The sequence below is a fragment of the Panthera onca genome, chromosome F1, assembly GCF_046562875.1.
Source record: "Panthera onca isolate mPanOnc1 chromosome F1, mPanOnc1 haplotype 2, whole genome shotgun sequence".
Taxonomy (NCBI): domain Eukaryota; kingdom Metazoa; phylum Chordata; class Mammalia; order Carnivora; family Felidae; genus Panthera; species Panthera onca.
This window is the reverse complement of record NC_138355.1, coordinates 46,547,870-46,554,458: the sequence shown is the minus strand read 5'-3', so window position 1 is coordinate 46,554,458 and position 6,589 is coordinate 46,547,870.

Below are 6,589 nucleotides of genomic sequence, written 5' to 3'. Positions count from 1 at the left end.
CACCCCTATGTTTATAGCAACACTATCGACAATAGCCAAAGTATGGAAAGAGCCCAAATGTCCATTGATGGATAAATGGATAAAGGAGATGTGGTATGCTGAGTAATGGAGTATTACTCAGCAATCAGAAAGAATGAAATCTTGCCCTTTGCAACTACGTGGATGGAACTGGAGGGTATTATGCTAAGCGAAATTAGTCAGAGAAAGACAAACATCATATGACTTCACTCATATGAGGACTTTAAGAGACAAAACAGATGAACATAAGGGAAGGGAAACAAAAATCATATAAAAACAGGGAGGGGGACAAAACAGAAAAGACTCATAAATATGGAGAACAAACTGAGGGTTACTGGAGGGGTTGTGGGAGGGGGGATGAGCTAAATGGGGAAGGGGCACTAAGGAATCTACTCCTGAAATCATTGTTGCACCATATGCTAACTAATTTGGATGTAAATTTAAGAAAATAAAGAATAAAAGAAAATAAAAAAAAGAAACACTTGCATTGCATATTTTGAGGATATGAAATCACCATAGTTTTGTGTCTTTGGTCCTCCAAGATTAATACCAGAGGAAGTCACCAAATATCCCTTGGAACCATGACCAGGGACAGAACCCAGGGGTCTCAACTGAACTGTTTTACTGATGCAATGTGGCATCCTGAGTTCTCACGATCCTGGGGCCTCACTTCTTTGCTTTTTCGGACAGCCCCTATCAGGAGAGCCTTTTCTAGATGAAGAGCATCTTGGCGACCGAACCCCGGGGAAAAGCTATGAGACGGATGCCTCCCTCCTCCCCCGCAAATTCTCTGCAGCCTTGGGGAAGAAAGACCCAGTTACAACAGATAGTGAGGAGGCCTTTTACCAAAGTTTGGTTTATGTAAGTTCAGTAACAGTCAGACTATAAATCCTGACATTCTGGCCAGGACCCTGTCATCTTGTAATAATCTCTTCCATCAGATTTTAAAGAACACCCCATGTGCTTCTTGCATAGATAAGATAAGCCCCAGAAGTCGAAAGTTCCTCCTGTCATGTTATCTTGCTCCGGGAGCTAGAACTGGTCATTTTGGCTTTAGTAAAAATTTTCACTTTTCTCAACCCAGTTACCATCACTGAGCTCTGTTAAAGTACATGACACATGCTTCCTCCTCATTAGGGATTTTGGACAAGTGTCAGCATTTAAGGTCGTGAGAACTGAATTTTTGTTCCCTCTTACGAGTGTGGTGTTAAGATCACTTAGCTGTGAACTGGGATCGCTTTCGCAGCCTTCTCGCGGAGCCAGAACGCGAGCTTGGTCACAAAGAGACGCACAAGGCGGGTTCTCAACAGGAAGACCGGGGTGAGGAATAAGAAGCCTGCTTCTCCAGGCCCTTTGCTCTACTCACTTGACAGTGAGCATGTCGATCGGGCTTTCAACAGAGATTTCTTCACCTGAGGTTGTTTTCTTTTGTGTTTTTTTCTGTTTTCAACATAAAATTCTGAATTGATAATACACAGCTTAATTTTCTAGTCAGCGCGATAGAGTAAGAAGGCCAATAACTAGACGCAACTGTTCCACGTATTGGAAAACAAAGTGTGAAGGGTTCTGGAACCTGAAAGACACTGGCTGCCCATAGAAGAGTGCTTTCCACCAGGGGTCTCAAAATGTGATCTTGGGACCAAGAACCTCGGCATCGGCTAAGAACTTGGTCAACATGCAAAATCTCTGGTGCCATCACAGACCTGCTGACTCAGAAACCCTGGGGTGCGGCCCATCAGTAAGGGTTTCACAAGCCTTCCAGTTGATTCGGGAGCACACTGAGGTTTGAGAACCACCACTCGTTTGAATCATGCGGAGGGATCGGTTGGACCGAACCTTTGCCCTTTTCTCCTGATTGGAAAAGGCAGCTTGGCCTAGGTGATGCTATTGGGACAGACAAGTTACTACATCCTTCTGGGGGCTGACCCAGCAGCACCGATTAAATCCGAGAGCTGCATCCTTATTTGCCTTTCCTGGAAATAATTTTCTTCATTTCTGGATGCTTCATCTCTCTGTAAGAGTCACCAGAAATAAAACCGGCCTTTTCCCTTCGATGAGTCCCACTGTCGCATACCTCCTCTGGCACCTCTGCTTTATTTATTTATTTATTAACATTTTATTTATTTTTGAGAGAGAGAGAGAAAGAGACAGAGCATGAGTGGGGGAGGGGCAGAGAGAGAGAGAGACGGAGAAGAATCCGAAGCGGGGTCCAGGCTCGGAGCTGCCAGCACAGAGCCCGAACCCACGAACCGTGAGATCGTGACCTGAGCTGAAGTTGTCCGCTCAACCAACTGAGCCACTCAGGCGCCCCATGGCACTTCTGCTTTTTAGCCCATGACCTCAGGATGCTGCCTGCGATTGGACTTCAGGCCTTGGTTGTGAGGGTTTTTTCCATTCTCTTTCTGGAAAGACATCTGGACCCTGAAAATGTCTCTGACCAACCACAGGTGTTCATGTTCAGGAGAACATACGTAGTAACAGTTTTCAATAGTTTGTATCTCACCCTGGAAAACTCATTTTGACTGTTAACTTATAGTTCTTCTGATATTGTCTTAATAACCGTAGCTCCTGCTTCTCGGTGCTCGCATGAACATCTGCTATGCCTCCTATCATTGAACCTCACGACCGTCCCCTCAGGTACAGGTAATACCACTATCCCCAACCTACAGAGGAAGAAACTGAAGTCTCGAGATGGTCGAACAATGTGCCCCAGATCGCCTAGCCCAACAGCCACAACATCCCGCAACCTTTTTTACTAAGGTCACTGCCGATCAATTGCAATACGGTGCCCTTCATTGGCTTCCCAGAGCACCCAGCTTCTAGGAGAAGCATCAGGGAGCAGCGAATTGACCCAAAATAGGTGAAAAGGGAGATACAATGAGAAAACAAACAAAAACTCTACACAGAAATTCAGGGACCTGGGCTCGAGTTCTGGTTCACCCCTAACCAACCAGCCGGGCCCTCGTTTGGCAAGACACTGCTCCTGCCTGGTCTGTTTCCCAGGCTGTTCACTGTGTCAGTCACACCTACTTTGCAGCATTGCAGTGAGGATCGTAAGTGAAACTGCCCAGCAGCCCCCTGCCCCCCCCCCCACTCCCACCCCCACCCCCGCCCCCGTAGCATTTCCACTCCAGGGGGGATGACAAGTTGGTAATGCGTCAGGAGCATCGGCAAGGAGCAGCCTCAGCCTCTGAACTATAGGGCCTTCACTCTTGCTGCAGAGAGAAGTTACATTTCTCTGTTTTCTTCTGAGGGTGGCATCCAGGTCAATAAGGGCACGGGAGGAGGGGTTGGGAACCACCCAGCCTACTGGCCTCAGCGCTTCTGGCTGCCTAGCCTCTGTGCCTCCCCAAGCGCCTTGCTTCAGGCCCTCTCTGTTTATTTATATTTGTCCTACAAAGTAGCTGGCAAGCAACAGGCTCCTTAAGACGGGGTCTCTCTTGGAATGCTCTGGAAGTGCACAGGCCAGGCCTGGCTCGGAACAGGATTCTCCTGGCCGGTCAGACCTCCCTGGTTAGGTGGTGGTGAGAGGTGTATGGTCGAAACCATAGGTCACCGGTGCCCCTCACGAAACTGTTCACATGGGGGCTCTGCCTAGGACATAGGACCGCACGAATGCTGCGGGCTGAGTAGGGGCTAGGTTGGGAGAGAGCAGGGAGGCGAGGCCCACACACGACCACCTTCCTCTCAGGGCCGGGTGCTCCTGCCTCCGCCTGCCTCCCTCCACGCCAGGCTCCTGATTCACAAGATGGGCAGCCAGTGTTCCTTTTTCGAGTGCAGCCCAGGTGCATGTACGCGACAGAAACAGGCAGAGGAGCCAGTGTTCGTGTGTTCTGGTGGCTGGGAGGCTGGAGGGGGGGCTTCTCATCTGTCTGCAGCCCCTCTCTTGTCGGGAGTAGCCAAGGGACGCTTGCTCCCCAGGTTCCCTCCCCCCTCCCCCTGGCTAATTACATGCCTCTTGGTGAAAGGAAATAGTTTCTCAGCGGAGCTGGGAAACCCCAGGCCCTGGTGCCCCCTCCTCATCTTCCTGGTCGTGGTGGGTGATGGAGTGTGGAGCAAGCTGAGGGCAAAGGACAGGCTAACCGCACCCCCCACCCCCCACCCAGGTGGAATACGTGTGCTATTCCCCCAGCCACTCCTGGCTACCCAAGAACAAAGGAGAGGGGTTTAAGTGCTTGCCACGGTGACGTGGGAAACTAAGGCAAATGAAAAATTAAATTCCCTTACTGCCTGCAGCCCACTGACAAGTCCTTGAAACCGCAGAGTGACCTCCCTCTGGGAGCTCAGCTGATGAGGACGCTTTGCTAGGGGCAAAAGAGAATCTTGGCTCAACATTATCCTGACTCCTGCACCCCGGGGTCCTGTAAGTCTACTTTAACATATAAAAATTCCTTTGGAAACTTCCTTTACTTCAACTCCCCCCAAGATATGTGCTGGCAATCATCCTCCAAGCTTACGGCCCCCTGATAGACACCTGAAGGGTCTCATGACTGAGGTCTTCTAACCGGTAATACATGGCGTTTTTCTAACAGCAGCTGGCCCCTCAAGGTCCCGGAAACCTTGCTTCCAAAATTCCTTAGAGACTTACACTGTGTCCGACCCCCTCCCCACCGGAGGGTATACAATCAGCTCTTCCTTTCTTGGGTCCTGCCCCCCTGCTTTAAGAAAATCACTTTTTTGCACCAAATGCGTCTTCAAGAATTCTTTCTTGGCCCTCAGCTCCGAACCACCCCCACCATCTCCCCAAAACTTCATCAGTGGGTCACAGGAGGAATGAGAAGGAAGCAGCTGTTCCTCCCCTCCCCCTCCCCGTGCCTTCCCTGCCCTCCCCAGCGGTCCCAGCCGGATGCACACGGGAGCCTCTGTCCCAACCCTGCTGCTGGGCACGGCTGTGACTCCGATGCTCTCAGGAAACCCAAGCAGAGGATGAGATTAGGGGCTGGCTATGGGTCGGAGAGTCCCCGAGGAAGAGGGGTTGTTTAGCCACAGCCCTTAACTGCTGCTGCTGGGGAGTGACACGGAGTGTGGCTGGCCCACCCCTGCTGTGTACAGCTGCTGGGCTGGCTGCTTCCAGCTGGGCTGCGGGGCAGGGGCAGGGGCAGGGGTGGAGTGGGGGGGGGGGGTTCCTGGCTGAGGTCCCGGATCTTCCTCCCCCCCGCGGCCTCCCTGGATTGGCACGGTCCCTGGGGTTGTGGAGCTCTGTGCCACGTAGGACCATAGGTGAGGGGGACGTGGAGGGAGCGGCTCGGGGAGCAGGAAACAGCTGGGCTGTTGATTCCCTAGAAAGGTTACTCATGAAGCCTGTTCCAGGATGTGAGGGTTACGGGCAGCTTTCCTCCTCTTCCCACCCCGGAGAGAGGGAGGAGAGAGGGGGCGTCCTGCCGAGGCTCAGACTAGGCGGTCTGTCCCTTCAATACCTACAGTGAGGTAGGAGCTGGTCCCCTGCAAGGGAGCCTGGGGGCAGGAAACTAGAGACACTCTCTGGGCCTCTTCTCTGTTGCCTTCCTCTTACCCGTGATCTCATGGTTCCAGGTGCCTCCCCGTCCCAAGGTGCCCTTAACAAAATGCAAAGTCGAGGGGTTTGGGTTGGGGGAACTCGGGAAGAGGAGTGGAGATTGACCGGAATTGATGGCCCTTCACTAACCACCCAGCAATTTCGTCCCCGAGAAAAATCAGACCACTTACTGAGTCTCAACAGCCCGGCGCTGCTGCGCGGAGGTGGAGAAAAGGGACGGGGGATGCGGCAGAGACTGTAGGGCCCTTGAGGGCAGAATGTCACTCAGATCTTTTTTTTTTTTTTTAATTGAGATCATTGTAAATTCACATGCAGGTAAAAGAAATAATACAAAGAGATTACTTACACACTTTGCTAAGTGGTAGCTTTTAGCAAAGCTTAGTATAATATTACAACCGGGATACTGACGCTGATACAGACCCCCCGCCCCACCCCCCGTCCTACTCAGCTAGCCCATCCTACCAACCCGTGGGCACGCATGCGTGTTGAGTTTTATAGAGTTTGTTGCCTATGTACACTTGAGCCTTCGCAAGGCAGATTCTGAGCAACCGCCCTGCTCCCCGGAACAGGATCCCTCACGTGGCCCTTTTGCAACCTCACCCCCCTTGCCCATCCCTAATCCTTGGCAACCACTATTCTGTGCTCCATTTCTTTTCTTCTTTCTTTTTTAATGTTTATTAAAAAAATTTTTTAACGTTTATTTGTGAGAGAGAGAGAGAGGGAGTGAAGGTGAGCGGGGGAGGGGGAGGGGCAGAGAGAGAGAGAGACACAGAATCGGAAACAGGCTCCAGGCTCCGAGCCATCAGCCCAGAGCCTGACGCGGGGCTCGAACTCACGGAGCCATCAGCCCAGAGCCTGACGCGGGGCTCGAACTCACGGACCGCGAGATCGTGACCTGGCTGAAGTCGGACGCTTAACCGACTCCGCCACCCTGGCGCCCCAGCCTGAAATCACGGCAGGATCTGGCAAATGCAGTTCCGTCCCACGGGGTCGCCAGTCCCACTGCCACTTGGCTGGATATGCCGCGCTGTTTTTTCTACTTACACGGTGTGCTTC